At 41.8% G+C, this 21,296-nt stretch overlaps 1 pseudogene; it reads left to right on the plus strand.

The window, feature by feature from the left end:
* The first annotated feature begins 18,698 nt into the window (after window positions 1-18,698).
* On the plus strand, window positions 18,699-20,251 carry LOC105880012 (S-adenosylmethionine decarboxylase proenzyme pseudogene; annotated as a pseudogene).
* The last annotated feature ends 1,045 nt before the right edge of the window (window positions 20,252-21,296 follow it).

Genomic DNA, 21,296 nt, shown 5'->3' on the forward strand with positions numbered 1-21,296 from the left:
TTGGACATATTGGATTAAATAAATATATTAGTAAAATCAATCTCATGTTTTACCCTTTTTTAATGTAGCTACCAGAAAATTTAAAGTGACATAGTGGCTCACATCATATGTCTTTTGGGTGGCACTAACCTATGGTAAACAAGAATAACCTCTCAGAAGAGGCAACATTTGGGCTGAGACTGCAATGATGAGAATGATCTTAACCATGAGAAGATCTGAAGGAAGAGTTGGGGTGCAGATGGGGGAACCTGGACTAATATAAACTGTGAATCTTGGTCTCGTAAAGCAATAGGAAGTGCTGGAGCCTGCAGAGAGCTAGTACCCACTAAAATCACCCAAATTTAGAGGGTTTAAATACCAGGAAAGATAAAAAAGAGAAGGCCTGAATTATTTTTGACCTTGGGCAGCAGCATGTCCACCTGGCCTTAGGTCACACTGTCCCCAGTCTTTTCAAGGAGCTGAAGTCCAAGACCAGGGAAAGCCAGCTCGGCCCCATCGACTTGGCTGAGCAGCCCAGGCAACGGCCGTCCCTGCCCAGTCTCCCTCACATCCAATCACATAGCCAGAAAATACTTGGAAAATTTTCCTCAGAGTCCAAATCCCACATTCCTTCTACTTATCTTGTTTGGGGCAATAGACCCCTTTGAGAACCTGATGAAAACTATGGGTAAATCTTCCTCCATCACCACCACCACCATACGTTCACATGCACATTGCATGTAATTCCAGGGGGCTCAGAGGTCCCCCTTGAGAAAATAAAAATAGCTCAGAGCAGTTGGAGCTGTGTAAGGTATGCAAAATGTATCAGGCCCAAAGAGACTTGAGTACTAGACTTAAGTGTCACCCCCACACCCAGGACTGGAGGCAATTATTTACTATCATTTTGTTCCAGAGTAGCTGCCTTACATAGTATCTTCTTGCTGCTGGAATTTGTAATACAAAGAACAATGTATAGCCAATTGATAACTTATGTTGTTGTTATTATTATTATTGAGACAGGATCTCACTCTGTTGCCCAGGCTAGAGTAAAATGGCATCATCATAGCTCACTGTGACCTCAAGCTCCTAGGCTCAAGCGATCCTCCTGTCTCAGCCTTCCAAGAAGCTGGGACTACAAGCACATCCCACCATGCCCAGCTAATTTTTCTATTTTTAGTAGAGATGGGGTCTCACTCTTGCTCAGGCTGGTCTCGAACTTCTGACCTCGAGCAATCCACCTGCCTCAGCCTCCCAGAGTGCTAGGATTACAGGTGTGAGCCACCACGCCTGGTCTAGAATTCTTAATAATTTCATCTTTGAATTTGTCCAGTGAGACAGTGGAATTTGCACCAGGGGCTTGGAGTTTTGGCTTGTGTGCAGCTGTCTCAAAATAAATAAATAAATAAAGATATATTTTGATAAATAAGGTTAAACAGAAAAGAAAATAATTTGATATGAAAAAGATATTTTTGGTCCTAAGTAAAATGACTGGTTATTTAAGACAAATTTAGGACAAAACAAAAATTCCAAGCATATCATAGATAGTGTACGTAAGTTATAAAAATTTATAAAGGAATTTTGTATGTGATCCAGTTGGCTATAATTAAAAGGAAAAATTTAGGGTAAAACAAGAAGTTTGTCTTAAAATATTAGTTTGTGCTTAATAAAATTACAAGAGGTTTTAATTCTAATTCTATAATCTGCTTCTTTTGAAACTTCTGGGATTTATATCTCAGAAGTTCAACTTTTGCTGTGTCTTACTGCTCTCAGGTTTTCTCCCCTTGAGAAGGCCTGAGATGACAACTGTCTCCTTTAATCTTTTCTTGGGCTCCTGTAACTTTTTTCCCTCTCTGGTTCTAAGTCTGCTATTAAGGTATGACACTGAAATATTTACCTTAAAGGTCTGAAAAGCAATATTTTTTCTTAGCTCCTTGATATGTCTGGATTGTTGAATATGGTCAAAAAAATCTTCCTACGCTATTACTGAAAGTTATGCATTCCCTTTCTCAAGGTATTAGTTTCCTAGTTTCTTGTTTCCTTTATAATAGAATGTTCACTCATGACCCTGGACTCGGTATTCTCATGTCTGATAGATTCTGGTACCTTTTTCATGAGGTTTGACTTCCAAGTTGCCTAAATGGGTTTCCCATAAGAAAAATAACAGCACTAAAGAAGGGTTTTTCTGGCCGGGCGAGGTGGCTCATGCCTGTAATCCTAGCACTCTGGGAGGCCAAGGCGGGCGGATTGCTCGAGGTCAGGAGTTCGAAACCAGCCCGAGCAAGAGTGAGACCTGTTTCTACTATAAATAGAAAGAAATTAATTAGCCAACTAATATATATAGAAAAAATTAGCCGGGCATGGTGGTGCATGCCTGTAGTCCCAGCTACTTGGGAGGCTGAGGCAGAAGGATTGCTTGAGCCCAGGAGTTTGAGGTTGCTGTGAGCTAGGTTGAGGCCACGGCACTCTATCCTAGGCAACAAAGCGAGACTCTGTGTCAAAAAAAAAAAAAAAAAAGGGGCTCTTTTTTTTTTTTTTTTTTTACTTTGTGGGTAAATGGCCTAAGAGAAACAAAGATTGTATGCTTTATCAAGATAATCCTAGGTGTTGTCTTTATTAGGTTTTTGACTAACTAGAAAAACTAGACTTTAAAAGGATAAAGGTTTTCACACCCATGTGTGCCTTTAAGGTCTTTTGATGACTATCAGTCTTAGTAAAATGACCATTTTACAGTGACTTCTGATTCTATTTTGAACAAATGTTTTAAGCCTTTAATATCTGACAAACTTTCGTAAAGCAAAATTCTAAATTCAGTCCTTTAACCTCAAACTAGCCTTTGGGGTTTTTTTTTTGAGACAAGAGTCTTGCTTTGTTGCCCAGGCTAGAGTGAGTGCCATGGCGTCAGCCTAGCTCACAGCAACCTCAAACTCCTGGGCTCAAGCAATCCTCCTGCCTCAGCCTCCCAAGTAGCTGGGACTACAGGCATGTGCCACCATGCCCAGCTAATTTTTTTTCTATATATATTAGTTGGCCAATTAATTTTATTTCCATTTATAGTAGAGACTGGGTCTCGCTCTTGCTCAGGGTGGTTTCGAACTCCTGACCTCAAGCAATCTGCCCGCCTTGGCCTCCCAGAGTGCTAGGATTACAGGCGTGAGCCACCGCGCCCGGCCTCTTTCTATTTATAGTAGAGACGGGTCTTGCTCTTGCTCAGGCTGGTTTCGACCTCCTGACCTTGAGCAATCCACCCGCCTCGGCCACCCAGAGAGCTAGGATTACAGGCGTGAGCCACCGCGCCCGGCCCTCAAACTAGCTTTTAAATAATAGAGGCGCTAAAAGTCTAAGAGAGACATGTTAGTCTTATTTGGTATGTTAAAACCATACAGGCATCATTATCAAGTATGAACTGGTGCTTAACTTTCTTTGGGTTATATTTATATGAATTTGTGCTTCACCATTGTATGAGATTCCTGAAATTTCTGATAGATCTTGGTATATGTTATCAATAATAATTATAATTATTATAGAAAATTATTGTATGCTCCCTCCCCCCGCCCTGCCCACCCTGCTGTGGCCTCTGCCCCAGCCCCTGGCACCAGCTGTGCAGAGTGCTCTATGAGCCAAGCAGGGGGAAGGGGCCAGGCAGTGGCAGCTGAGGAACTTGTCACCCGTGGGCCCAGGAGGCAGGCCCTGGGGAGCCACCACCTCCCGCTATCACTATCAATTCAGGTGACACTGATGCTACCACTATCAATTCAGGTGACACTGATGTTCTTAGTGGCCATGCTGGACCTGGGCAAGCAGCGGGAGTGCTGGGAGCTATTCAAAGTATCCAAGCAGAAGCTCTCCCCCTGGGGCACCGCCAAGCTCCTGCTGGCTTTGAATACCAGGCCCTGGTGAAGCACCTGCAGGCTGTCACTGTGGAGCAGTTCGTTTTGAAGTTTGGCCCTCAGCAGACTCCCACATCTTTGACTGCAACTATAGCATCTGCAAGAAGAAAGTTCTATTCCTCCCGAGGTCTACCAAAAAGGTGAGTGAGGCCATATGGGCTGAAAGAATTTAAATTCCCCATACCAGTGAGTATAGATTTGTGCCATAAGTGATATTGTACAAGTGACTCCAAATGGTACTCAGTTGCATTTGAATGGCAGGATCCTGAGACTAGAATGACCCCACTGCACTGCAGGACTGTGTTGACTCAAGGGTTTTAAAAAAAACACCTCTCCTATCCTGTTTAGTGAGAGTTTAGCAAGGGAGTTGCAGAACCTACAATTGGACAGATTTGCAAACAGCAGGTTACTTATTTGGGGTTCCAAATTAGCAAGGGAACCCACTGCAATCTCGTAGATTCCTAGGAATGGCCAGGTTCTTTTGTACCTGGATCCCAAACTTTGGACTAGTAGCAAAGCCCCTGTAGGAGGCCCTTAAAAGGACAGATATGGAGCCCCTGATCTGGACCCCAGACTGTCAAAATGCCTTTGAAAAACTAAAGCAGAGTCTTATGACTGCCCCTGCTTCGGGGTTGCCTGGCTTGCAGAAAGAATTTAAATTATACATTCATGAAAAACAAGGAATGAGCCTTGGAGTCTTAGTACAGATGCCAGGAGACATCCATCCCACGGCCAGCGGCACACTTATCAAAGCCACTGGATAATATCGTGAGAGGGTGGCCTCCCGCCTCTGGCAGTAGCAGCCACTACTACTTGTGAATTGTTATTAAGGACCGTGTCTGCTCTGGATCCTGCCACCCTGTTACCAGCTGAAGAGAATGAGCCTCTGCAGCATGGCTGCTTAGCGGTTCTGGAGACTGTCCGTTCTAGTAGGGTGGATCTGTCAGATCAACCAATGCCAGGGCCAAATTGGGATGTTTTCCCCCCTCGGAGCAGCTTTATGGACAACAAAGGGCTGCATATGCAGTGATCACTTAACAATGGGTACCGGAAGCAATGGCACTACCACCGGTGCTGCAGGACAGAAAGCTGAGCTGATGATTGCTTTAAGCAGAGCTCTTCAGTTATCCAGAAGAAAAAAGGTAAACATTTATATGGACTCTAACTATGCTTTTATGGTCATGCACGCTCATGGTGCCATTTGGAAGGAAAGGGGGCTCCTGACAGCAGGAAATAAGGATATTATTAATAAGTTATGCTACTGAAATAATGGCCCTGATACAGGCCATGGCTGAGCCCAAGCAGATGGCCATCATGCACTCTCCTGGTCACCAAAAAGGGAGGGATTTATGTTGCAAAAAGAAATTAGGCTGCTGGCAGAGCTGCAAAGGAGGCCACTAAAGGTGATCTGTTCCTCAGGATCTTGATACCCTAACTGGATTTAGATATATAAACCCCCTTTAAATTAAAAATGAGGCTTTGACACTTGGGATGACACAGATAAGTGGAGACAAAATTCTCATGGACTTATTCTTCTACCCAAAGCCTTGGTTTGGCCCCTTTATGAGGCACCTACGCAAATGCACACGTTATGGGCATGATGCCTTAATGGATTCAGTGGGACCTCATTTAAGAGGACCCCATTTGCAAGAAACTATCCAAAAATAACTCACGGCTACCCTTCATGTGCTTCAAACAATCCAAAGACAGAAAAGTGACCTGCTGCTTACATTAGTAGATATCTTTTCAGGCTGGGTGGAGGCTTATCCCACCTGAAGGGAGAGAGCATCTGAAGCTACTAGAATCCTTTGGAAGGAACTCATTCTGAGGTATGGGCTCCCTTCCTCCATACAGAGTGATAATGGACCCTCCTCTATATCAGAGGTAACTCAGCAAGTAAACAAAGCCCTCCATCTAGAATGGAAATTGCATGCATCCTAAAGATCTCAATCTATGAGAAAAATGGAGAAAATAAATCATACTTTAAAGAAAACTATAGCAAAATTGATGCAGAAACCCATCCAAAGTGGGATAGGGTGTCACCACTTGCCCTTCTCCAAATAAGGGTAGCCCCTAGAAGCAGGCTTAAGTTAAGCCCCTATGAAGCAGTTTATGAGAGACCCTTCCTAGCTTCTCGAGGTAAATATGGTAATACAATCAAAGTGAAGAAAACAGAGTACAGCAATATATCAAATACTAACCACTATGCATGAGTTTGCCTCTTTCAGGTCCCTGTGCCAGTTGGAAGCAGAGAAGTGGAGAGAACCCTATGAAGTTCCTCTAACAACTCACACCTTATTGAAATTGTCAGGAGTAAAGCCCTGGGTCCATCACACCAAAGTAGAGAGGCATCCTATGGAGGAAGAAGACACCAATCCCCCAGTGGACGGGCCAGGAAAAGGAAAAATGAAAACGTTCATATTTATGCTATCCTTTCTTTGGTTATTTGTTCTATCTATAGGATGGAGAGATAACTCCTTAGTGAGGATTTCTCTTCTGCTGAACTGTCTCACTGCTGGTTTTGTCATATCCCTGTATATAATTTACCTTCCTAGACTTTGAATTTGCAGAGGCCAGTCTCTTGGATCGCCTATTGGGTGCGACTGATAGCTCTGTACTCAGAGGACGTGTGTTTCTGTCTTGCCCAGCCCTGTAGCAGACATTATGTACAAGGCGACAGTAAGGTGCGATAAAATCTCTCTTATCAGGTATCCTCCACTTCACCTTATCAATCCTCATGGTTGTAATTGTTGCTTATGTCCTTTCTCACCTGGTAACAAACCTTCCATCTAAAACATTGCTCCAATTTGGCAAGAAGTAGCTCAATGACTATGTCGCCCCTCTTCCCACAGATATGGAAGGGTAAAATTGACAGTGGACAATATGTAACAGAAGTAAGGGCTTGAAAATGGGCAAAATGTATTATAAGTTGTCTCTTTAAAACCTCCCCCACTCTTTTTGGGAATTAAAATCTGCATTCCTGCCTGGAGCCACTAATGAGAGGGGCAAACAAGTATTCTTTGTTATGTGTTTCAAACCACAGGAGATAGCTCCAGGGACTTCTCCAGGCAAAGATCATGGGACCAGCTCACCAGAGATAATGCCAACCAGGACCACCAACCATAGTTAAACAGCAATAGCCTGAAGCTAAAAAAAAAAACCCTTTAAATCTCTGTATTTCTGCTTAAAAGGAGGATGGTGGTTCTTTAACATGAGAGTCTGCCATCCTCCTTATTTGCTGGCAAATTAATAAACTTCTCTTTCCTTTTCCTTCATTCTGCATGTTTGCAGTCTTTTCCCCATCTGTTTTCACTTCCTTCTACTTTTCCCCTGAAACCACAGAGAAGATTAAATTTCACATTTGAGCAAAAACTAGAGTTAAGTCACAATTCTTTAGTCTCAGAAGTTAAAATCAAGAACAGCTTAATGTAGAAGTCTTTAAATATTTCCTTTAAAAGAGATTGTTATTTTAAATCTATCAAAAATAAATGCATGCTTTTTTGTAGATGTTGATAAGCAGAATCTAAAAGTTATACAAAAATACAAAGAACCTAGAATAGCCAATAAAATCTTGAAAAAGTAAAGTTAAAGGAATTATATTACCTGACTTTATAACTTACCATAAAGCTATAGTAATTATGATAGTGTAGTATTGGCAAAAAAAAAAAAATAGACAACAAGCTCAATAGGACAGAACAGAGTCTAGATATATAGCTACACATATGCTAGAGTGAAATGATTCTAAGACTCAAACGAGAAAATAAAATCTTTTCAGTATATGGTGCTGAAATAAATAGATATCCAAATTTGGAAGTGGGGACACTTAACCTCTATCTGAAACCGTATGCAAAAGTTAATTCATGATGTATCATAAACACAAATATAAGAGCTAAAACAGTAAAACTTCTAGAAGAAAATATCAAAGAATATTTTTACAAACTTGGATAGGCAATAGATTTTTTTAGGGAGGACATGAGTGAGTATTAGCCATAAAGGGAAATAATAAGTTGGGACTTTATCAAAATTAAAAATTCTTACTCATCAAAAGACACCATCAAGATTAATAAGCAAGCTGAGCACAGTGGCATATGCCCATAATCCTAGTTACTCAAGAAGCTAAGGCAGGAGGATCACTTGAGCCCAATAATTCTAGACCAGCCTGGGCAACATAGCAAGATTCTGTCTCTTAAAAAAAAATTAAATGATAATCCAAAGTCCAGGAGAAAGTATTTAAGAATTTACAACATATAAATATGACAAAGGAATTTTAACCAGAATATATAAAGAACTCCTATAATGCAATAATAAAAAGATAGCCCATTTTTTTAAATGGGCAAAAGACTAGAATGGACACTCACAAAAGAAGATATATGAATGTCCAATAAGCACATGAAAAGGTGCTCAAGGTCATTAGTTGTTAGGGAAATGCAAATTAAAACTACAGTAAGATGTCATTGCAAACTCACTAGAATGTTTAAAATTTAAAAGATTGGAAACACCAAATGTTAGAAAGGATTATGGAACAAACAGAACTTTATCATCATTGCTGATGGGAACATAAAATTGTATAAGCACTCTGGAAAACCGTTTGGCAGTTTCCCAAAGAGTTAAACATACATCTATCCTATGACTCTGCAATTCCAATCCTAGTTTCAAAAGAAATGAAAACATTCATTTCATTTCAAAAGACATGAAAGCATTTGTCCATAAAAAGCCTTGTATAAGAATGCTCATAGCTGCTTTATTTATAATAACCAAAGACTGGGAACAGCCCAGGTGTCTATCAATAGAATAAACTATGATATGTTCATACAATGGAATACCATTCACAATAAAAATAGACAAACTACCAATGCATGCAAAAACATGAGTGAAGCTCAGAAACTTTATATTGAGTGAGAAAAGTCAGACACAAGAGTACATACTGTATGATTCCAGGTATATGAAGTTCTGTAGCCAAAAAAAAAAAACACCGAATTTATGATGAAATCAAAACAGTAGTTGCTGCTAGGAGTGGTAGAGGGTTGATTGGAAAATCCTCTTGTGTGGGGGAACTTCCTGGTTGATGGAAACAGATCTGTGTTTTGATGGGGGCGTGAGCCATATGGGTATCAAATTGTTAAAACTGGTTTAACTGTACACCTACGATCTCTACATTTCACTCTTTATATTTTGATTAAAAACAAAAACTCAGTTCCTGCAAACCATGACATTGTATGTTCTCTAGCTCTTTCAATAAAGAATTTGTTAAGCTTTGAAGTCATTCCCATCCATAGCCACCTTGTCTTTTAGCCCTGTGGGCCATGGAGGGAGTTATCATGAATGTCATAATGAGAAAAGATGGTCACTATGTCACTGGTCATAAACCACAGCAGACCAGAATACCAAGGAAAGTAAAAAATTACTAATTTCAAATAGAAAGAGGCATAAAATAAAAAAGGAACATTGTACATTTACAAAATGCAAATAATATTGGTGAACGGGACTAATATTTAACTATTTTTAAATGATGAAGCTAGATATTTGAAAGAAAGGGTCACTATAGTTCTGGGGAAGCAATGTCTTAAACAGTTAGATAGCCTACAACACTATTTCTATACTTCATTAGGAACTAGTTAATAACATGCAAACTATTTAAGCTAAACTCCAACTTACAACATTAATTTTTGTTTATCCTGAGAGACCAGGTATGCATAAAGTAAATAGTTTTCTTATTAAATATTTAGATTTTAGCAGCATAGAGTATGGACAATACACCTAGTTTTTTTTTTTTTTTTAAGGAAAAATATCAAGTTGTATATGATACAATTTTGTTATTTTTATTTTTATTTCAAAATATTATGGGAGTACAAATGCTTTTGGTTACATTGATGGCTTTTGTAACACTTGAGTCATGGCTTTAATCGTGCCCATCACCCAAATAGTGTTCATTGTACCCGTTTAGATAGGGTTTCACCCATTCCCTGCTTCCCTTTTCCCCTCTGCTTGGTTTCCACTGAGTTTCACTTCTCCCTTTGTACACATGTGTGCTCATCTGTTAGTTCTGACTTAATAGTGAGTACAATTGACACCTGGTTTTTGATGGCTGCAATTTAGCAGTCTTTACAGTGGGCAGTGTAATTAAAAATATCCCTTATCTTACTTCCCCATAATATTCGTCTTCTTGTTTCTTCTATTGAGATCACAGTGGACATTTGCCCATTTGTTCTTAATTTTCATATCCCTGAGACAAAGATCCTCTTCTTGCCCAAACTTGAGCCCGGCTTCCTGAGCCCTCTTCTCGACTAGGGCCCAACCTTGACCTGCAAAGACTTGAACAAACGCTAACACAATTTCTGACAGCTCAAGGCAACATCCCTGGGATGACCCCAGCTCTTCTTAAAGTGTCTGTCTGAGAAAACTCCAGACTTCCAAAGAATTTACTGTTTGTTCTGGCCAATGCCTGAAGACAGGGCTTCTGCCTCCCACCCTCTATGGGAGGGTGAAAGCCTAGCTTCCATAAACGCGAGTTAGCCAACACAGATGGACTGCACATGGGCACCCACCCTTTCCTGCTTTTTGTAATTTTTCACTTCCCTCACTGTCCTGAGCCCCTGCTCACTCTCTTCCTATTTCTTCATTCTCCCTTTAAGATACCCAGTCCTCTCTGTGCAAATCGAAATTGAGTTCAGTTCACGCTGAACTGCTTTCTCTATTGCAATAGTATATTCCTGGTTAAAATCTGTCCTTACCACCAGTCCTTACCAGACACTAATTAATCTTTGGGTCTGGCTGTGTTGATCTTTGATACTATTTCCTTATTACCAAAAAAGGATTGAGGCCGGGCGCGGTGGCTCACGCCTGTAATCCTAGCACTTTAGGAGGCCGAGATGGGCGGATTGTTCGAGGTCAGGAGTTCGAAACCAGCCTGAGCAAGAGCGAGACCCCGTCTCTACTAAAAATAGAAAGAAATTAATTGGCCAACTAATATAGAGAGAAAAAATTAGCCGGGCATGGTGGCGCATGCCTGTAGTCTCAGCTACTCAGGAGGCTGAGGCAGGAGGATTGCTTGAGCCCAGGAGTTTGAGGGTGCTGTGAGCTAGGCTGACGCCACGGCACTCACTCTAGCCTGGGCAACAAAGCAAGACTCTGTCTCAAAAAAAATTAAAAAAAAGGTCACATCCAACCAGTCACAGCCTTATCAGGGATGGAAGCCAAGGGTGTTCAGGGTATGGCTGGAGCGGTGAGAATGAAAGGGTAGGAGCCATGAAGGAAAGAGGGAGTAATGGAAGCCAGCCTGGGCCATGAGAATGTCTGTGACCCAGGGGGACATGGGAGCATCCTGCAAGGATGGTCACCTTGAGCTGCGGTGGCCGCTTTCCCAGTATGACCATGGAAAGGCTCTGCCCGGTCCACAGGGTGATTGTGTGCAAACCCAGAAAGGCTTTTCTGATTCAGGTGGAGACCCTTCCTTCTGAGGAGGAAGCCAGGGTGTCAGGACAAGGGAGGAGCTCAGGAACTGACTTGGTAGAGCTGGGCGTTTCCACGTGCAGCTTTGATACTGGGAGTCTCAGAACACAACGGATCTGAGTTATTTTAGGGATTGGGGTGGAGGTAGGAATTCACTGCGTTTTCTTTTACTTTTCAGGATTCGTTGTTCTTGTTTCATGTTTTTGCTCTTGCCCTAGTTTGCTTGGTTAAAACTACAACCTGAGGCCGGGCGCGGTGGCTCACACCTGTAATCCTAGCACTCTGGGAGGCCAAGGCGGGCGGATTGCTCCAGGTCAGGAGTTCGAAACCCAGCCTGAGCAAAAGCGAGACCCCCCCCCACCCCGTCTCTACTAAAAATAGAAACAAATTCATTGGTCAACTAAAAATATATAGAGAAAAAATTAGCCGAGCATGGTGGCGCATGCCTGTAGTCCCAGCTACTCGGGAGGCTGAGGCAGGAGGATTGCTTGAGCCCAGGAGTTTGAGATTGCCGTGAGCGAGGCTGACGCCACGGCACTCTAGCCTGGGCAACAGAGTGAGATTCTGTCTCCAAAAAAAAAAAAAAAAACTACAACCTGAAAACCTAGAGATCCTCCCAATCTGATGGAGTAGTCAGTACTTATCTCACTTATAAACATTCCTAGCACTTTTGTAAGAACCTGGGTCCTTCTAGTTAGTTTACTTCTGAAGTATCTTTACAATCATCTTACCTTCCAGGTGGTTCTCTAATTCAGATCTTCATTAGCTCACACCGTAACAATCTCTTGCAGAGGTTTCCTAACCGGTTCACTGTTTCTAGCTCTCTCCCCCACCCTTTCCCAGTATGTCGTTCACCTTGCTGTCAGACTCATCTAAACCACAGATCTGATTACTTTCACTGATAAAGTCCAAACCCCCAGCACAGAGTTATAATCTGGCCCAAACACCTCCTTCCTTCTCTAGCCAGCCCTCCTCACCCTTCCTTCTAGGTGCAAGACAGTTGCCATTTCTCAAACGTGTCGAGCATTTTAATTTCTCCACGCCTTTACTAATAGAGTTCCCTCTGCCTGTAATGCCTTCATCCTTACACCCCACCTCTGATTAGCACTCTTTACACACTCCTCAACACCAGCCTATGTGTCCCTCCTTCCATGACATCTCGACTCTGTCACACAAAATAAATCTTCCCTATACTCTGCTCCCAAAACCCTTGGCTTTGCAATTCTCTCTTTATTGCAGTCCTTATTGGGTTTGTTTGTTTGATTGTTTGTTTGTTTTGAGACAGAGTCTCATTTTGTTGCCCAGGCTAGAGTGAGTGCCGTGGCGTCAGCCTCGCTCACAGCAACCTCAAACTCCTGGGCTCAAGCAATCCTTCTGCCTCAGCCTCCCTAGTAGCTGGGACTACAGGCATGTGCCACCATGCCCGGCTAATTTTTTCTCTATATATTTTTAGTTGGCCAATGAATTTGTTTCTATTTTTAGTAGAGACAGGGGTCTCGCTTTTGCTCAGGCTGGTCTAGAACTCCTGACCTTGAGCAATTCTCATGCCTTGGCTTCCCAGAGTCCTAGGATTACAGGCATGAGCCACCTCGCCTGGCCTCTCATGTGTCTTAATCCTCTCTTTCCATCCAGGTTGTAAACTTTTTGAGGAGTTAAATACTTTTGTTCCTCCCTACCGTCACTTCTCCAGCCATCACTATTATGAGGAGCCTACATTGTCCTGTCATCTGTGAAAGGACAGATTAGATCACCTAATGGGTCCCATATGGAGGTGTAACATTTGCTAACCCTAAGAGCAAACAGCAGCAACCCAAGAAATATTTCACATTGATTTCACAAGGACTGCTTAGTAGCATTTCTACTTAGGAATTGAATTGTAATTATCTTTTTTAACAGGAAAGAGGAACGGAAGCAATGAAGATCCTCCTTCCTGTATGCTCGTGTTTATTGGCAATCTACCATGTGCTCCACACTGATCTAGGCACAGGGGATACAGTAGAGAACAAAATCACACGATGGCTCTGCTGTCGTTGGAGCTTACAACCTAGGTGGGCAGACAGACAGCAGACGAAGACCTAGAAGGTATGGTCAGGTGGGACAGAGCTGGGAACCAACTACTCCACCACCACTGCTTCGACTCACCACACAAAAAGTAACATACAGCTGGGTAAAAGCAAGAGTGCGGCCGGGCATGGTGGCTCATGCCTGTAATCCTGGCACTCCGGGAGGCCGAGGAGGGCAGATCGTTTGAGCTCAGGAGTTCGAGACCAGCATCAGCAAGAGTGAGACCCCCATCTCTACTGAAAATAGAAAGAAATTAATTGGCCAACTAAAAAAATAAATAATATATATATATATATATGTATAAAAATTAGCCGGGCATGGTGGCGCATGCCTGTAGTCCCAGCTACTCGGGAGGCTGAGGCAGCAGGATTGTTTGAGCCCAGGAGTTTGAGGTTGCTGTGAGCTAGGTTGATGCCACAGCACTCTAGCCTGGGCAGCAGAGTGAGACTCTGTCAAAAAAAAAAAAAAAAAAAGAGCAAGAGTGCTGAGAGGCAAATGCTATTTTATAATAGAAATGGCCATCAAGAAAGGTCTTACTAAGAAGATACAGACATGGCAGGAGGAGCCACCTGCCAGGCAGTCCCTAAGGCCATCCTCATAGCTGTCTTGGGAGGAAGACACTGCAGTGTAGTTAGAGCCCAGTGTTTTGCCAAGGACAGGTATGCTTGATTGTTTAACCGATGAAGGAAAAGAGCTTAAGAAGATAAAGAAATAGATGAATGGGTAAACAAATTATGGTATAGCCACAAAAAGAGAATGTTATATAGTCACCAAAAATGGTGTTCTAGAGACTCTATTTTAACCTGGGAAAATGCTGGCTCAATAAAATATTGAGTGACAAACTATACATATGTATAATATCATTTACATTAAAATTATAATTATGTACTTATGTGCACAGAAAGTATATTAAAAGGAACATCACAAAATATATTTTAAGCACTCTCCTCTTTTCCAGTTTTATTGAGGTACAAAATTTGATATACAAAAACCTGATCATAGTTATCCAAGCATGGTGTTGTACACCTGCAGTCCCAGCTGCTCTGGAGGCTGAGGCAGGAGGATCGCTTGAACCCAGGAGTCTGAGCATACAGTGAGCTAGGATCGTGTCACCGCACTCTAGCCTGGGTGACAGAGTGAGACCCTGTCCAGATAGATAAATAAAACTGAACGTAATTAAAGTCTACAATTTGGTGAGTTTGGACATATGTCTACACTCACGCTACCATCATCACATTCAAGGTAATAAATATATCCATCCTCTCCAAAATTTCCTTGTGCCTCTTTGTGTTTTTTGGATTTTGTTTTTTGTTTGGTCCGCGTGTGTGTATGCACGTGTGTGGGTTTGCATTATGTGTTAAGGACACTTAACATAAGATCTACCCTCTTAACACATTTTTCACTGCACATACTGCACTGTTTGTTAACCACAGGCACTGTTGTACAGCACATCTCTGGAACTTACTCATCTTGTGTAGCTGTAACTTTAGATACAATGAACAACAAGTCCCCATATCCTCCTCCCCCATCCCCTCGTGACTACCATTCTATTGCCTATTTTTCTAGGTCTGAATATTTTAGGTGCCTTCATAAGAGGAATTATGCAGTATTTGTGGCTAATTTCACTTAGCATAACGTCTTCTGGGTCCATGCCTGTTGTGTCACAAGTGCTAATATTTCCCTCTTCTTTGAGGCCAAACAGTATTTCATTGTATGTATATGCCACGTTTTCTTTATCGATTCATCTGTTGATGCACATTTATATATTTTCGTATCTTGGCTATTGTGAGTAATGCTACAATGAACATTGGAGTGAAAACATCTTTCAAGCTCCTTATTTCAAATCTTTTGGATATATACCCAGAAGTGGGATTGCAGGATCAAATTACCAGAATTGTCAATGGTAATTCTATTTTTGACTTTTTGAAGAACACTGTTATATTATGGATATATGGAAAAAATATATATATTTTTTCATCCATGCTTCCTGGCTTATAACTCTCATAGGCCTCATTAAAATGCTGGAGCAATTTAGGCCTCAGGAGCAGGCCTCAGAAAACAGAACCTCTCTCTCTCTCTCTCTCTCTGATCTTCTGCCCTCCTTTCACCTGCTCAAGGTAGGACTCCAATCTTCCCCTGCATTTCTGCATTTCTGATTATGGGTCATAAGACAGGGTTCTGTGCCATACCCCGGAGGAAGGAATGCTGCACAGTGGCCAAGAAGAATCTTCAGGCCTTGCTGGGTTTCCCCACTCAGTCTACTGATATCAGATCGTGCCCTTTTTGCCCAATCACGTTTCTACACAGTTGACCGTGCTTCTTCACTCACGCCTACCCAATGAAGTCTCCATTAAAGGCCTAATAGGACTGGGTTCAGAGAGCTTCCAGACAGCACAACATGTAGAAGTTCCCAGAGGGTGCCACACCAAGGGAGGGCATGGACGCTCTGCACCCCTTTCCCCATACCTCACCCTTTGCATCTCTTTATCTGAATTGCTTGTAATGTCTTTTTTTTTTTTTTTTGATACGGAGTCTCACTCTCTTGCCTGGGCTAGAGTGTGGTGGTGTTAGCCTAGCTCACAGCAACCTCAATCTCCTACGCTCAAGCAATCCTCCTACCTCGGCCTCCCGATTAGCTGGGACTACAGGCACTTGCCACCGTGCCCGGCTAATTTTTTTCTATTTTTAGTTGTTTAGCTAATTTCCTTCTATTTATGGTAGAGATGGGGGTCTCTCTCTTGCTCAGGCTGGTCTCAAACTCCTGAGCTCAAAGCAATCCTCCCGCCTCGGCCTCCCAGAGTGCTAGGATTACAGGCGTGAGCCACCTCACCTGGCCAGTAATGTCCTTTATAATAAACTGGTAAATGTAAGTACGTGTTTCCCTGAGTTCTTTGAGCTGCTGTAGCAAGTTAATCCAACCCAAAGAGGGGGTTATGGGACCCTCAACTTGAAGCTGGTCAATTAGAAGTTCTGGAGGCCTGGACTTGGGACCGGTGTCTGAAGGGGTAGGGGCAGTCTTGCAGAACTGAACCCTCAACCTATACGATCTGATGCTATCTCCAGGTAGATAGCATCAGAATGAATTGGAAGACACCCAGCTGTTCATTACAGAACTGATTGCATCCTTGGTGGTTGATGGGTGTGGTGTGAGAACAGAGGAGAAACATGAGTTGAGTTGGTTTTTCCACAAATAAACCTCCATATTCTTTTCCACAGTAGTCTCACCTTTATTTTTTTCTGCACTACTAGTGCACAGGGGTTCCAGTTTCTCCACAACCTCACCAACACTTATTATCTTCTGTTTTTTGATAAGTCGCCCTAACAGCTGGTAAGTGATATCTCAGTGTGGTTTTGATTTGCATTTCCTTGATGATTATCAATGTTGATAATCTTTTCATATAATCTTTGGCCATTTGTGTGTCTTCTTTGAAGAACATCATAAAATATTAACAGTGATTATCTCTAGTTGGTGGAATCACAGATGAATTTTATTTTCCTCCCTACATTTTTGAAAAAAAATATATGTACATATTATATATATATACTTTTTTGTTTTGTTTTGGTTTTTTTTGAGACAGAGTCTCACTCTGTTACCCCCAGGCTAGAGTGAGTGCCGTGGTGTCAGCCTAGCTCACAGCAATCTCAAACTCCTGGGCTCAAGCAATCCTTCGCCTCAGCCTCCCGAGTAGCTGGGACTACAGGCATGCGCCACCATGCCCGGCTGATTTTTTCTATATATGTTAGTTGGCCAATTAATTTCTTTCTATTTATAGTAGAGACAGGGTCTCGCTCTTGCTCAGGCTGCTTTCGAACTCCTTATCTTGAGTGATCCTCCCGCCCCGGCCTCCCAGAGTGCTAGGATTACAGGCATGAGCCACCACGCCTGGCCTGAAAATATTTTTAACCATTTCTATCTTATGTTTTTTCATTTCACTTTTTTTATTTATTTATTTTTATTTTATTTATTTATTTATTTTTTGAGACAGAGTCTCACTTTGTTGCCCAGGCTAGAGTGAGTGCCATGGTGTCAGCCTAGCTCACAGCAACTTCAAACTCCGGGGCTCAAGCAATCCTACTGCCTCAGCCTCCTGAGTAGCTGGGACTACAGGCATGCGCCACCATGCCCAGCTAATTTTTTCTATATATATTAGTTGGCCAATTAATTTCTTTCTATTTATAGTAGAGACGAGGTCTTGTTCTTGCTCAGGTTGGTTTCGAACTCATGAACTCAAATGATCCTCCCGCCTCGGCCTCCCAGAGAGCTAGGATTACAGGTGTGAGCCACCACACCTGGCCTCATTTTACTTTTTATTTTAATTTTAAAATAATATGTGTGCCTAAAAAATAATTCAAATGCTATAGATGTGCATAAGGTAAAAAGTAGAAATCTCCCCTATGTTTACCCACTAGTTTCTTTCCTCAGATATTTCATGCTAAAGATGTCTTTCAATGGGTTTTTCTATATACTTAGAGAATTTTTTAATGCATGTACAATCATATATTAATATAATATTATCTTTTTCTCCCACGATTGGAATCATAACATGTTCCATTATGTTATCTGGTTTTTAAAATTTTATTTTAAAAGGACTTAACTACATTCCCATATCAGAATATAGATACTTCATCCCTTTTCAACCACTAGGCAGAATTTTCTTGTTTTGATATTCTATAATTTATCTCAACAGATTGCTTCAGGATAAGGCAAAGTTGCCACACCTGTAGTCCTAGAACTTGGGGAGACTAAGGCAGGAGGATCACTTGAGGCCAGGAGTTGGAGACCACCGGAGCAACATAGTATGACCCCATGTCTACAAAAAATAGAAAAAGATTAGCTGGACATGGTGGTACACACCTGTAGTCCCAGCTACTCAAGAGACTGAGGCAGGAGCATCACCTGAGCCCAGAGGCTTGAGGTTACAGTGAGTTAGGATGACACCACTCACTGCACTCTAGCCCAGACAACAGAGCAAGACTCTGTTTCAAAAACAAACACACAGGCTTACACAGTGTGGCCGGCGACATTAGCTAGCGCTGGCTCTACTCTCTCTAACAGGGAATCAGTGGACTACAAGAGACTGAACTGTATCTGCCTCTACCTCCAACAGACTCACGTTCAACTTTCGCTCACAAAAAGAAGCCGGGAAAATTTTATTAGTCCTTTGGTTTAAAAAAGTTAATATAAAATTATAGCAAAAAAAAAAAAGGAACCTGAACTTTAGTAACACAGCTGGAACAATCCGCAGTGGTGGCGGCGGGAGAAGAGGTTTAATTTAGTTGATTTTCTGTGGTTGTTGGTTGTTCGCTAGTCTCACGGTGATGGAAGCTGCACATTTTTACGAAGGGACAGAGAAGCTGCTGGAGGTTTGGTTCTCTCGGCAGCAACCTGACACGAACCAAGGATCTGGGGATCTTTGCACTGTCCCGAGATCTGAGCGGGACATACTTTTGAAGGATGTGCAATGTTCAATCATTAAGTGTGACAAAAACTGACAAGCAGGAAGCTTACGTAGTCAGTGAGAGTAGCATGTTTGTCTCCGAGAGACGTTTCATTTTGAAGACATGTGGTGCCACCCTCTTGCTGAAAGCACCGGTTCCCCTGTTGAAGCTTGCTAGGGATTACAGTGGGTTTGACTCAATTCAAAGCTGCTTTTATTCTCGTAAGAATTTCATGAAGCCTTCTCCACCAAGGGTACCCACACCGGAATTTCCAGGAAGAAATAGAGTTTCTAAATGCAATTTTCCCAAACGGAGCAGCATATTGTATGGGACGTATGAATTCTGACTGTTGGGACTTACATACTCTGGATTTCCCAGAGAGTCGAGTAGTCAGTCAGCCAGATCAGACCCTGGAAATTCTGATGAGTGAGCTTGACCCAGCAGCTATGGACCAGTTCTACATGAAAGACGGTGTTACTGCAAAGGATGTCACTCGTGAGAGTGGAATTCGTGACCTGATACCAGGTTCTGTCATTGATGCCACATTGTTCAATCCTTGTGGGTATTCAATGAATGGAATGAAATCGGATAACCAGAATTTTCTTATGTTAGCTTTGAAACAAACTTAAGTCAGACCTCCTATGATGACCTGATCAGGAAAGTTGTGGAGGTCTTCAAGCCAGGAAAATGTGTGACGACCTTGTTTGTTAATCAGAGTTCTAAATGTTGCACCGTGCTTGCTTCGCCCCAGAAGATTGAAGGCTTTAAACGTCTTGATTGTCAGAGCGCTATGTTCAATGGTTACAATTTTGTTTTTACCAGTTTTGCTAAGAAGCAGCAACAACAGCAGAGTTGATTAAGAAAAATGAAGAAAAAAACACAAAAAGAGAACACAGGTAGAAGGTGGTGGCTGCTTTCTAGATGTTAATACCGGGGGCCATGCTTTCCATAACCACCACCTTGTAGTTGCAGAAAGCCCTAGATGTAATGATGGTGTAATCATTTTGAATTGTATGCATTATTATATCAAAGAGTTAGATATCTTGCATGAATGCTCTCTTCTGTGTTTAGGTATTCTATGCCACTCTTGCTGTGAAATTGAAGTGCATGTAGAAAAAAAACTTTTACTATATGGAACTTTACAACATTTGTGAAAACAATTCAATTTGGTTTATGCACAGTGTAATATTTCTCCAGGTATTATCCAAAATTCCCCACAGACAAGGCTTTTGTCCTCATTAGGTGTTGGCCTCAGCCAAACCATCTGGGACTGTTCTATTAAACTGCTACCAGACTTTTACATCCAGTTACCTCCACTTTCTAGAACTAATTCTTTACTAATGTTATTGGAACCAATTTCTACTTCATACAGATGTTTTTTGCAACAGCAATTAAAGTTTTTTTTCCACAAGTCGGGTCCTGTTAAGAAAATGATTCCAAGGCCGGGCGTGGAGGCTCACGCCTGTAATCCTAGCACTCTGGGAGGCCGAGGCGGGCGGATTGCTCAAGGTCAGGAGTTCAAAACCAGCCTGAGCGAGACCCCGTCTCTACCATAAAAATAGAAAGAAATTAATTGGCCAACTAATATATATAATATAAAAATCAACCGGGCATGGTGGCTCGTGCCTGTAGTCCCAGCTACTCGGGAGGCTGAGGCAGGAGGATCGCTTGAGCCCAGGAGTTTGAGGTTGCTGTGAGCTAGGCTGACACCACGGCACTCACTCTAGCCTAGGCAAGAAAGCGAGACTCTGTCTCAAAAAAAAAAAAAAAAGAAAGAAAATGATTCCAGTCACTTATTTTGTGTATTACTATTTTAAAATTATTGGTCCATGCATTTGTAGTCCTATAATTGATTTCTTCTCTTACCATGGTGTCTTTCCTCAAACTCTCCAAATAAAGCAATACACTGTTAACTCTGTGGGTTTATATATAAATCTTATAACCCTCATGGGGAAAGGGGGAGATAGTCCCTGGGTTTAATTTTGGGCTCTTTTGGATGACAGCAACAAAATAAATGTCTCCAGTGTTGATTAGCAGGGAAGACCCATAAAGAATTATAGGTGGAGAGATTAGGGTGTACTGGCTGAGCTGTGGAAATCATATGTAATTGATTACGTATCAATCATATGTGCTCCTCAGTAAATGAAATTAGCTTCTAATTAGTACCATGCCTTTACTAACTTGGTAAGTAGTAGTATAAAAGGGTTCTTATTACTAAGTTGATTACCAGGAAGGTTTAGCATAAAGTTTGTACTAGATTGAATAAGTCAGGTCAGCTTGGATCATTGACCTTAACTTTTATTTTATCAGCCATTTCCATGAGTTTCCGTTAAGTAATATACTGTAAACATTGTTGTTCAAAGCAGATTCAGTATCTTTTTCCATCCCGTGACCTCAAGTTCTGCGACTTTTGTGATGCATGTGAGTGTTCTGACTTCATCTGTTCCTCTGACTGTGGTCTTTTACCATGGACTTCAC

The sequence above is a fragment of the Microcebus murinus genome, chromosome 5, assembly GCF_040939455.1.
Source record: "Microcebus murinus isolate Inina chromosome 5, M.murinus_Inina_mat1.0, whole genome shotgun sequence".
In the NCBI taxonomy this organism is placed as follows: domain Eukaryota; kingdom Metazoa; phylum Chordata; class Mammalia; order Primates; family Cheirogaleidae; genus Microcebus; species Microcebus murinus.